Source organism: Schistocerca americana, unplaced genomic scaffold, assembly GCF_021461395.2.
Source record: "Schistocerca americana isolate TAMUIC-IGC-003095 unplaced genomic scaffold, iqSchAmer2.1 HiC_scaffold_51, whole genome shotgun sequence".
In the NCBI taxonomy this organism is placed as follows: domain Eukaryota; kingdom Metazoa; phylum Arthropoda; class Insecta; order Orthoptera; family Acrididae; genus Schistocerca; species Schistocerca americana.
This window is the reverse complement of record NW_025726247.1, coordinates 657,989-670,601: the sequence shown is the minus strand read 5'-3', so window position 1 is coordinate 670,601 and position 12,613 is coordinate 657,989. Positions and strand designations below refer to the sequence as shown.

At 40.0% G+C, this 12,613-nt stretch overlaps 1 pseudogene; it reads right to left on the bottom strand.

The window, feature by feature from the left end:
- Positions 1-12,613, bottom strand: part of LOC124585875 — a 145,739-nt pseudogene that overhangs the window by 49,786 nt on the left and 83,340 nt on the right.

The following is a 12,613-nucleotide window of genomic DNA, read 5'->3' as shown; positions in this document are numbered from 1 at the left end:
AAACCTGCTAGTTGTCGTGAAGTCTTGATCTATTTCTACAGTTTTTATACCCCTTCCCTTCCAACACACACACACACACACACACACACACACACACACACACACACTAGCCACCAAGGAAGAGCCTACAGCTTTGATTCAACCCCCTCAGTCATACCTTCATACCTCCCTAACTATGCTTTGTTCGATACTCCATCTTCCACAATCGCAACGAATTCCTCCATCCTCCATGAGATATATACATCCTAAACACCAATCCTGTAAAACTGTTGTCAACCTTTCTGCCACAACTCTTAGCCCTGCAGAAGTATTGATATTTTCTAAAGGCCTCACCTTTAGCCCAAAACCTAAATTCAAGTGTGCTGGACTTGTAAAGGACCTTCTTTCCTTACCTAATCTCTGCAGCTGAAATTTCTTCAATGTGCATTAGGAAGGTATGAGGGTATGACTGGAAGAGGGGGAGGGGGGGGGGGTTGAATCAAAGCTGTAGGCTCTTCCTTGGTGGCTAGTGTGGGTGTGTTGGAAGGGAAGGGGTATAAAACTGTTGAAATAGATCAAGACTATGCTCCAGACTGAACGCTGAAAGGCATAATCAGTCTTCAATGATGATGATGATGCATCCCACTAATAACAGCCAACAAAAACCTCACATAGAACCTTGCTTAAAACAGTTCCAGCCTCCCTCCCACCCTGAACCTCCCATTCCAGCCAGTCATCTCTTGGTTATCTTTCAGGAATTCGTCACTTCTAACCCGGCCTTACTTTCCTTTCCTAAATCCTCCCTAATGAGACCAACATCACTCCTATCTAACACACAGCTACCCATATCCTGAAAATCAATCAGTGCCTTATCATCTTTCCCACAGATAAAAGCTTCATCACAGTGTTCATGAATCATAGTGACTATGTGGCTGAGAGTCTTCACCAACTTTCTAACACCTCTGCTTACAAACCTTACAACCATGATCACATCCTAGAATTCCAACAAGACTCCAGCAGCTTTCCAAGACCTTAAGTCCATCCCATAACCTGACTCCTGGATCTATCTCCCTCCTCATACCACTCCTTCCTTTTTACCTATTCGCCAAACTACACAAACCCAACTACACAGGTCTCTCCACTTGTCCAACTGTGGCTGGGTACAATCCTCCCACTGAACATCACATGCAAACCATTGTCTGTAACCTCCCATCCTACAGTGAAGACAATGTTCACTTCCTTCACCGCCTTTCTGCAGTTCCTGTTTTGCTACCACATGACTCCTTGCTGGTTACTATGGATGCAACATCATTTTACAACATCCCCCATGCCCGTGGCCTCACTTTGCAAACATCCTCCTGATACCAAACCCACCACCTCTTTCCTAATCCCCTTACCCAATCACATCCTGACCCACAATTATTTCACTTTTGAAGACCAAGTCACAGGGTGAAATGCCTAAAGCTCTCACCACAAGTATGAAGTGCTATTGATTTGCGGCTATGACAGAATGGATTGGTAGTCAGGGACTCATTATTGTTACCCAATCAACAGATTGTAAAAATCCTTTCTTGTGCAGATGTACACTTTTTAAATGAAACTGTGCTTACTGACATTAACAAACTAAAAATATGGTAAATCAGAATGTCAGTGGGGTTTGTTGCAGGATTCTAGTACAAGTTGTCAATGAGATACAGTATTTTTAAAAGTTTCCACACCAATACTAGTTTGTGCCACTCAATCTGGGTAGTTACTAGGTATGATGTTGTTTGCTTACAGTGCGTTTGTGTGTGTGTGGGTAGTTGCTAGGTATGATGTTGTTTGCTTACAGTGTGTTTGAGTGTGTGGGTAGTTGCTAGGTATGATGTTGTTTGCTTACAGTGTGTTTGTGTGTGTGTTCCTCAAGTGCATTGTGACTTGCAAGTCAGTAAGTGTGTGACAGTCCAATCAGTAGGTCGTGAGTGGACGATGGGATTTACCAACGCAGAAAAAGGTGACATGCTCATGGTGTATGGAGAGTGTACGAAGAATGCAGTTCATTCTTGTACAGTATATGCGGCAATAAATCCCAATAAATGTCAAGCATCTCAGCAATCATTTATCAACCTCTTCAACCAGTTATGTGGAAGTCATAGCCTAACTCTTAGCAACATAACAGATGAAACAAGTAGTTGATCCACATGTTACCTCTTGCACAATCGCATGTGGAAATGGCATTAATCGGGCAAGTGTCCTATGCATTCTCCATTGATACAGGTTTATCCCTTTCTATAAAGAGCTGCATGGAATTGATCAAGAGAATTGTGTTAACTTCCATACATGGGCATTAAGACAGGATACTCCAGATGTATCATGTATCTTGTTTAGTGGTGAAGGAAATTTTAACAATCGTGGCCTGGTAAAGTGCTGAAATAAGCACAATTGGTCTGTTAAAAATTCTCTTTGGCTGTGGCAGGTGGAATGTCAGCATCCTTGGAGTGTAAACGTATGGTGTGGGGTAGTGAACCATCAGCTCATAGGCCCGTTTTTTTTAGAAAGAACACTGGATGCGCACAAGTATCACAGCCTCCTAACAAATCATCTTCCACGGATGCTAGAAGAGATTCCTCTGCAGACTAGGAGCAACTTGTGGTACCAATACGATGGCTGTACAACCCACAGTGCACGAAGTACAACATGGCTTCACAAACTGTTTGCAAATCATTAGATTGGATGCAGAGGACCTGTAACTCGGTTGACCCATTCGCCAAATTTCATGCCTGCAGACTTTTTTTCTATGGGGAAAGCTGAAAGACTGTCTACAAGGGCATACCAACTTCATCTGATGATATGCAATGATGTATTACTGCAGCCTGTTGGATTGCTCCTGCTGAAATACTGGTATGTGTGCAGCAGTCTTTCCATACCAGAATGGGAGCATATACTGGTGCTGCCAGTGGTCATTTTGAACACAGCCTGTGATGGTCAATTGTCTCATTACTGGTCACAATCCACATAACTAGTGTATGGACTTGGACTGTTCTTTGGTGTGTGCTACCGCAGCTAATGTACAAGTGTTGGCGTGGGAACTTTACAGCTAATGTACAAGTGTTGGCGTGGGACCTTTTCAAAATATGATATCTCGTGAATGGCTCACACTAGACTCCTGCAACAAACACCACTGATAGACTAATTTACCCTACTTTTAGTTAATACCGATAGGCATAGTTTCATTTAAAAAAGTTTATGTTTGCACAAAAAATGCACTTTCTAATATCACTACAACCTGTTGGTTGGTTACTAGCATAAGCCCCCAACTACCAATCCATCCTGTGAAAACCACACATCAATAGCACTTTCCAATTCTGCAATGTTTGTGGTGCAGGTTTTAAGTGATTATCCCTGTATAAACAAATCTGTAGTACTGCCATGGGTACTCACATGGTGCCATCCTATGCCAGCTTTTGTATCGGCCATCAGGAGAAGTCCTTCCTATCCAGTAAACACCTAAAACCCATTGTCTGATTCAGAGTAATTGAGACATTTTCATGATCTGGACTCATGGTATAGACTGCTTCTTCCATAACCTAAAAACCTACTCCCAAGTCATCTTAACCTGATTATTCTCAACTCAATGCACCATATCACTAGACATTGATATCCATAAATACATGTCAAGTGGACCAACCACCAACAGTACCTCCCTCCACTTTGACAGCCGTCACCCATTCCATGTCAAAAAGTCTCTTCCATACAGCCTTGTCACACGTGGACTCACTATCCCCAGTGGAAAGCAGGAGTTGTCTAAATATGGCAATAGCACTACCAGAGCCACAGTATCCTATCCGTCTCATTCATAAATAGATCTCCCGTGCCATTTCCTCATCTCACACCTGTAACCCTGTTAACCAGACAATGGTCAGCACTCATCTAATCACCCAGGCCTTGAAAAGCTCAACCACATCCTTCACTGGGGCTTTGACTATCTCAGATGGGGTATACTGTACTCAAGATACTACCCACTTCCTGCAAAGTAGTGTTCCACTGCCCGCACAATCTAGAGAACATCCTTGTCCGCCCCTAATCCTGTGAGTGACCCAGGTGCAAGACCTGTCCCACAAATCCACCCACCACCTCCTACAGCAGTCCAGTCGCAGGCATCTCCCACCATATAAAAGGCACGATCATGTGCAAAAGCAACCTGTTAAAAATCAGCTATGCTGCAATTACCATACAATTTTCCATGTAGGGATGACAAGTAACCAACTGTTCACTTGCAGTAATGTCTAGCACCAAACTGTGGCAAACCACAGACTTGACATTGCAGTTGCCAAGAGGCTGTACACCACTTCAACAACTGCTTCACTAGACATACCATTTGGATATTCCCTTCCAGTGCAAGTTTCTCTGAACTACGCAGGTGGAAATTGTCTCTCCAGCACATCTAGTGCCATCCACCTGACCTAAACCTCTGCTAATTTGTTTCCCACTGTATCACTTTACCTTTTCCCTTCTCTCTTCTGTACCCACCAATATTTTCCCATTCAGACCATGTACTGTCTTCTCCAATCACTCTGTCCCCCCCCCCCCCCCCCCCCCCCACCCCCCACCCCGTGCAGCTACTGCGGGTGTGTACATTTGGCTGTTTGTGTGGTTTCCAAACTAAACCATGTGCATTTTAGATATGTTAGATCCATACACTTTACCTGAAACTAATTCTCTGAGGTACTGAGACTACTGCTTCCTGGCTCAGGGTTTCTATTTTCACCTAACACAGAAGTATTGTCTACAAACAAAAGTGTATGGGACAGGATATTTACCAGTGAATCATTCACACTGGACACCAAAAAGACTGTTGTGTGGCATGTAGACAACCCCCGAGATGGTCCACCAAGGCAGTGTGACTGCAGGAGCATACAGCAAAAACTCTACACAAAAGATGGTCCAGCACTTCTCAGAGCTTACAGTCAAAAATTATCAGGCAAGGTGTCCATATTATGAAAATTAACGTAGGATTAACAAGTGACAAATGCAGTTACCAAAGCAAATTAGATGATGAGCATGCCATCAGTATTATAGCTCTATAGGAAATGCATTTAGGTGATAATTCAGCAGCTACATGCAAGATTACGCAATATAAAGCAATATCAATACTCCTCTCAATTGTTAGGTGCTACCACAATAAATGAAAAAAGAAACAGCTCTTGGATTATGCTGGCTTAAGCTGTCAGAAAATTAGTGATGTAGAAGTAATTAGGATAAAACTCAAAGGCCTGGTTATTACATCAGTCCACAAATCACCTAACGGAAAGTGTCTGACACTAGTCTTACACACAGCAACTAGACAGCACGTATATGTTTAAGATTTTAATTCCAAAACAAAACCCGGAGATACATAAATAGAGACAAAAATAGAGAACCATTGTTCGAATGGATCAACACACGAGAAATTATCTAAGTTTGATGCCAAGGAATTTAAAACGTTTTGGGCAGGCAGATGGAAACTGATACAAAACCTGACCCATCCATCTTTTCCACTGATGAGAACAAATTACCACTGAATCACTCAATAGTAGTACTGAAACATTTTTCAAGGAGTGTACATTGGCTCACAAAAGTTATCATTGGTGCTGAAATATCAGTTACAAAATACATTGATAAACCCACATGGAAATTTGAAAAAGCTAACTTGACACAATACACCCAGGAAGTGGAGAGCAACCCACACTGGACACCTCAAAAGGCAGAACATTGGGAATTATTGTAGATGTAGCTAAATGGAATATCTGAAGGGAAGTAACAAAATAATGTGTACTAGGATGGGACAAACCTGCCCAAGTCCTCTACAAAGGATACCAAGGGTCTAAATAATGTTTTGATAACATTTTGTATTTGAAAATATTTGTGTGTATAAATTGTTCATGTTGATGTAAATTTGACAATTTAAGAAATGGTCATGCGTAGGAACAATGTAAGAAATAAGCGTTATGTAAAAGCCAGTGTGCTTTTGTTTGAAACGAAAATAGCTGTGGGGAGTGGAAAAGGTGCGAAAGGCGAATTGGCGTGCTACCTTGAGCAAGTGTGGGAAGTAAGTCACACAGTCTGTAGGCAGCAGTGATTGAGGTAACTCCTTTGTGGAGCAGAAGCTTTGCCTGCAGATTTTCATAAAAAGCCTCGGTTGAAGACTGCAAACAGCTTACAGCATAGCTGCGAGTTGTTGAGCTACTGTATGTAAAACTGAATGAAGCCAAGAAGAGAAATTGAGCCCATACAGCAAGAAACTTGCAGGCCATAGTGTGGGTAGTGTAGCCGTCATAACTGTTCGCCACACCCAAGCCTACAGCCCCCAGATAAGATTTTTTTCTATTTTTACCTTTGTACAGCATGAACCATTAATTTAAACTGTGATTTAATAATCATTCTTGAACTTTACGGAAACTGGCTCACCCTGTCATTTCATCCTAATCATACATCTGTATAGGGTTCCTTCCTGGTGTTTGATTAATCTGAGTGTCCTGTTTTACAGACTTATGAAGTGCCAAGTTAATATAAAGAGGAACCATTTAAATTGCTTTAGTGTAAATAATAAAAATGTTTTCTTAACTATTGCAAAGTGTTATAGTTTGCTTACATAAAATTCAATCAGAGTGAAGTGCCAAGTTAATATAAAGAGGCACCATTTAAATTGCTTTAGTGTAAATAATAAAAATGTTTTCTTAACTATTGCAAAGTGTTATAGTTTGCTTACATAAAATTCAATCAGAGTGAAGCCAAGTTACTAGAACCTGTTAGATGGCTATACAGAATTAGTTCAAAGAATAATAGCTTTTGAAAGTAAATTTCACCAAGAAAGAGGTTTTCTTTAAGTGAAATGTTCAGTTAAAAAGTGTGTGCTTTAGTGTCTAAGTATTTAAGTTTCTTGATAATGGAAAGTGCTTTTCTAAAGGTTGTTCCCCCCACTGCGGCTAATTTTTTTTACCTTCCTTGATGTTATCTACTGGGCTTTTTCTTTTTTAAAAACATAATGTATAAAGATGTAGCCCATAATTGTTTAAGTGGGGTAATTTATTTGAAGAGCCAAACTAAACAGTAGCAAGAAAGTAGGCAAAATTCACATTTCTGCTTCTCCAATACTTCACTATTTCATTGCCAGGATAGGTTGGTGACCATTAAGTACATGTTTTAAACCACTAAATGAACTCGGAAATGAGTTGTCCTAGCTTCAGTATATTATTATTCATACTGTGTTTCTATCTAGCCACTGGGTAAGATCTTAGGAAAAGAAGTGAATAGTCCAATTTACTTATCCATTAGATGCAACACATGGTAAATCCTGTAAGAAGGATAACTCTATTGATTATCTTTCCCTATAAACAGGACTAACCTTCCATAGTGTATTTTATTTGGAAACTAAACTAAATTTTAGTAAGAGGGTTATACGTGGCAACATAGAGACATGGCTTCTGTTATTTACGTAAAAGCATACTAATATCATAATGGTAGTGTTATAAGGTCCTATTAATGTGTGGTCATGACATTTGTTAAATGTCTCACCACATTCCTATTGAAACTATTTACTCTTCTTGTAAATAACACTTATGACAATTTTATACAAATGTCCACTAAGACTTTGCTCGTCAACTTTCATTTAGGTAACAGCAATCTTTTAGATGTATTTAAATCAGTACTGTTAAGAAATACTGACTAGCTTTATTTTCAAGAATCTCAAGTTTAAGTTATACATACTGTTATCCTCCAATAAGAATCATTGGCCGATTCTTCATCTTTGACAGGTTCATCATGCCTGCAATGCAAAACATTATCTTTTGTTTTAACAGATGAAATCCAACTTTTAAATTTAATAAATGCTTATACAAACATAAAGTTTCTTCAAAAAATGTATTTATGACAACTTCCTGTCACAGATAATTTTCACTGAATGTTGCAAACCAGTTATATTGCTGATGAGAAGCAAATGTTGATCTTTTCCCTCTCTTCCTTCACCATCTCCTGTTTTGTTCACCTTGACATATTTCTACCAAAAAGACTACCCTAATGGATCCACTGCTTATATTTAACACACAGTAAATTCAGTTCAAATATTTCCTTAACACAGGATGTGCATTGACGAGCTTGAATTAATCAGAAAAATATAAACAGATACTAACCGTTCCACAGCTCTTACAAAATACTTGCATTAAGTAATCATCAAAGCTACTTTTTGTACAGCAAGAGGACTAACAGTCAAAATGGTGCTACATGCTACAGGCAGTGCAATACAATTTATTTTACTCATTGCTACAGCAATAAATGTACTTATAAAAATATATATAAAAACAAAGATGAGGTGACTTACCGAACAAAAGCGCTGGCAGGTCGATAGACACACAAACAAACACAAACACACACACAAAATTCAAGCTTTCGCAACAAACTGTTGCCTCATCAGGAAAGAGGGAAGGAGAGGGGAAGACGAAAGGAAGTGGGTTTTAAGGGAGAGGGTAAGGAGTCATTCCAATCCCGGGAGCGGAAAGACTTACCTTAGGGGGAAAAAAGGACAGGTATGTCTGCTTGTGTCTGTATGTGTGGATGGATATGTGCGTGTGTGCGAGGGATACCTGTCCTTTTTTCCCCCTAAGGTAAGTCTTTCCACTCCCGGGATTGGAATGACTCCTTACCCTCTCCCTTAAAACCCACTTCCTTTCGTCTTCCCCTCTCCTTCCCTCTTTCCTGATGAGGCAACAGTTTGTTGCGAAAGCTTGAATTTTGTGTGTGTGTTTGTGTTTGTTTGTGTGTCTATCGACCTGCCAGCGCTTTTGTTCGGTAAGTCACCTCATCTTTGTTTTTATATATAATTTTTCCCACGTGGAATGTTTCCTTCCATTATACTTATAAAAATATTCAGACTTAGACTATAATCAAATACAGAGAGAGAAAATATTCTAACTAAAGAGATATAGCAGCCATAGGCAGAAACAAATTAAAAAACTGATACTAATCTTAGCTTTGAGGACCAAAAGTTTCTTCATCTGGAAAATGTAAAAAGAGAAATGAGACTGTTCAAGAATTAAGGATGAAATTCCAGGATCTTGGGTCAAGGAAGATGGATGGTTAAATGAATGAAAAAACTAGACTGGACATAATGAAATTCAGTTGCGAAAGAGCAGCAGATGATGTAATTTTAAATGCTGAGAAATAAGATCTCTTCAAGAGGAGCCACCAAAAGGTCAAATAAGTGAAGAACAAGCTGAAAATACCGGTAAATGGGCTAAAATGGCGGCAAATAGATAAAGGAAACAGAAAGGAAGTGCTGAAGAACAGGCAACCAAACAACAACAACAACAACAACAACAATAATAATGAAACTTCCTGGCAGATTAAAACTGTGTGCCCGACCGAGACTCGAACTCGGGACCTTTGCCTTTCGCGGGCAAGTGCTCTACCAACTGAGCTACCGAAGCACGACTCACGCCCGGTACTCACAGCTTTACTTCTGCCAGTACCTCGTCTCCTACCTTCCAAACTTTACAGAAGCTCTCCTGCGAACCTTGCAGAACTAGCACTCCTGAAAGAAAGGATATTGCGGAGACATGGCTTAGCCACAGCCTGGGGGATGTGGCTAAGCCATGTCTTATGCCTAATGATGAACTATAAGCTGGACAGAACAGAGGTTCCTCAAAGGAGCATTATTAGAAAATAATGGTTGCAATACAGGCTACAGATGGCTGGAAAATGAGAAGTAATGAGGAGATCTACAAAAATTTTGAAAAAATATCAGAAGTAATGGCTAAAAGAAGATTAATCATTTTTTAGAGACCTCTACTGAATGAGTAGTTCTGGAAGAAGGAATCAATGATAGCATGGATTACAGAAATAAGAAAGAAACAACATCAAACAATCAGAAATAATAGAAAGAAACCTTTTTACAGATAAAATACTGAATTTAAAAGGATCATCACCTCTCTCAATAAGACCGTGAAAACCGGAAATAAATTTCATAAATATGATATTGCGAAGCTCAAAATCAATCAAAACGTATTGGAACAATGCCACCAGTAACTGACAGTTGAATCCCATAAATGGGCAGACATTGCCTCCATGATCCAACAAGCAGCTAATACTACAATCCTGACAGCTAAAAAGAGGAATCATACATGGTGGAATGAGGTTTGTGGTGAGCCGGTGGCCCAAACAGCAAGTGCATGGAAAAAGTGGAACTCTACCAGGAGACCTGATGATTTTGATGTATTCCATGAAGTTCGAAAATATGCAGCCAGAACTCTACGAGGGGCTAAGCAACTGCGTGAGAAACAACAGTTAGAACAGATCGATCAGCGTTTCCAGATAAACAATGTCAGAGACTTCTATCAGACGTTCAAATCAAACTTGAAAGGATACCAAGCCCCTAGTTTTTGTATTAGAGACGGAAATGGAAAGCTGAGTGTTGTGTACATAGTTCCGCGTATTCAACACGTACACAAATTTCCCACTAGAGTGCGCCCCGCTAAGCACAACAGCGCAGGCGCAGCACTCGTCCATCTCCGCACTACGAGATGGCGCTGCCATAGTGACGGACCAAATTCTGCTTCCGCTGATCCGCGTATTAATATGTAACGCAGCCAATGAGATTGCTGCTAACATAGAACACTTTCTCCTCGCGCATCACACTCGCGCAGTGATACATGAACGTGCGAGGTATTATAACGAGTGTAAAGACCTTCGATCAGTCAGTCTGCATTTGTCTGCACCAGTCTGCATTAGTCTGTACCAGTCTGCATTAGTCTGTACCAGTCTATACGAGTTCTACAATTGTCTGTACCAGTCCATAGTCAAGATCCAGTCTGCGCCTAATAAGATTACCATATTCCTGTACATAGCCATGAAGATAAATGTATAGAGACTTTTGTCAAGTATCCGAGATATATGTGAGAATAAGATTAACGTACCAATACCAAACGAACTTCAGATTGTCAATTGTAAATAGCAATCAGAACCAAGTTAAGTAGTTTTTTATATTTGTTATTATTTTAATAAATGTGTGTGAAAATTAATCAAGTTCTGTTTAAAGTTGGTCACCGTCAATCTGCTACTCTAAGCATGCAAGTGGCATTTTTATCATCTGACCTAATGGCAGAAGATAAACACACCATGATAAGACCACGAGACATATTGCTGACACTCGCTTACTTCGTTAGAGCAACAAGTCAAATAATCTGATGGTGTGTGTACTGAAGGTCTTACAGTACGCACACCACACTCAGCCTGACCAACAAAGAAAACTGCAAGATCATGTCTCGTTACTTTGAAAACCTACTTAATTGTGTTGAACCGAAAGAAAAATTCCCTGTATGTGCCCCAATCCACAAACTACCCCTCATCTCCATCTAGTAAAGAGGAGACCAAAGAGATCATCAACAACTTTAAGAATAATAAGGCAGCTGGAGAGGATTCAATAGTGGTGGAACTACTGAAGCTGGCAAATAATGAAACTCTAGATATACTAGTCCAACTTTTTGAGGAGATCTGGAGAGCTGGGATGATACCAACTGAATGGCAGTCAGCTTTAATCCATCGTCTACACAAAAAAGGTGATAAATAGAATGTCAATAACTATAGGGGTACCTCATTAGTATCTGTTCCATATAAGATTCTCTCCAAAGTGATACAGAATAGAATAGAAGATCATTGTAACCAACTGATTGGGGACTATCAAGCTGGTTTCCGAAAGGGCGATTCTTGCACAGAACAGATCTTTAGCCTGAAGAACATCATCAGGTCCAAAAAACTGGAAGAAATAACTATGTGGTCATGTTTGTTGATTTTCAAAAAGTATATGACTCCATCAACTGACAGGCATTAATGAATATTTTGGAAAAGTTTGGGATGGATAATACATCAAGAAAGCTGATCAAACAAACTCTTACTAACACAGTGTCAAAAATTAAATTTATGGGTGAGGTATCTGAACCCTTTACAATCAGAACGGACATAAGACGAGGAGATGGACTATCCCTCTCCTTTTCAATTGTGTCTTGGAAAAGGTCATTCGAGAGTGGAGAAAGTTATTAGCCCAAGAAGAAACAAATGAAGAGTGGTTCAGATTTGGTCCTAAGAACAAAGGAGTGTGCATTGACTGCTTAGATTTTGCGGCTGACCTGGCCATTTTTGCTAACAACATAGAGTCAGCAGTCAACAAGATAAACAGGCTGTCAGAAATTGCTGAAAAAAGTTAGACTCCAGATCTCTATTCAAAAGACAAAATATATGACGAACATCTGCAACGGACCTGAATGGATGATAACCAACCTGGGAAAAAATTGGATGAGTTAAGAATTTCAGGTATCTCGGTGAAGTCATCCACCAGGAGAATGGATTAAAAGAAGAAGCAATTGTCGGGATGAGGAAGTTAGACCAAGCATGCCAACTGACAAAGAATACTTATAACAAAAAGTCTATGAGTATATGGGCCAAGTTCCAACATTATAATACAGTTGTAAAACCTGAGGGCTCATAAGCATCCAAAACTTTGACCACGAATAGACAAGGTCAAGCTGAGTGGCTGGAAAAGCGTGAGTGTAGGATATTAAGGAAAATCCTAAGGTAATAGACGGGTCGATGGACAATGGCGAATTAGAGCAAATGAGGACTCGTGCAG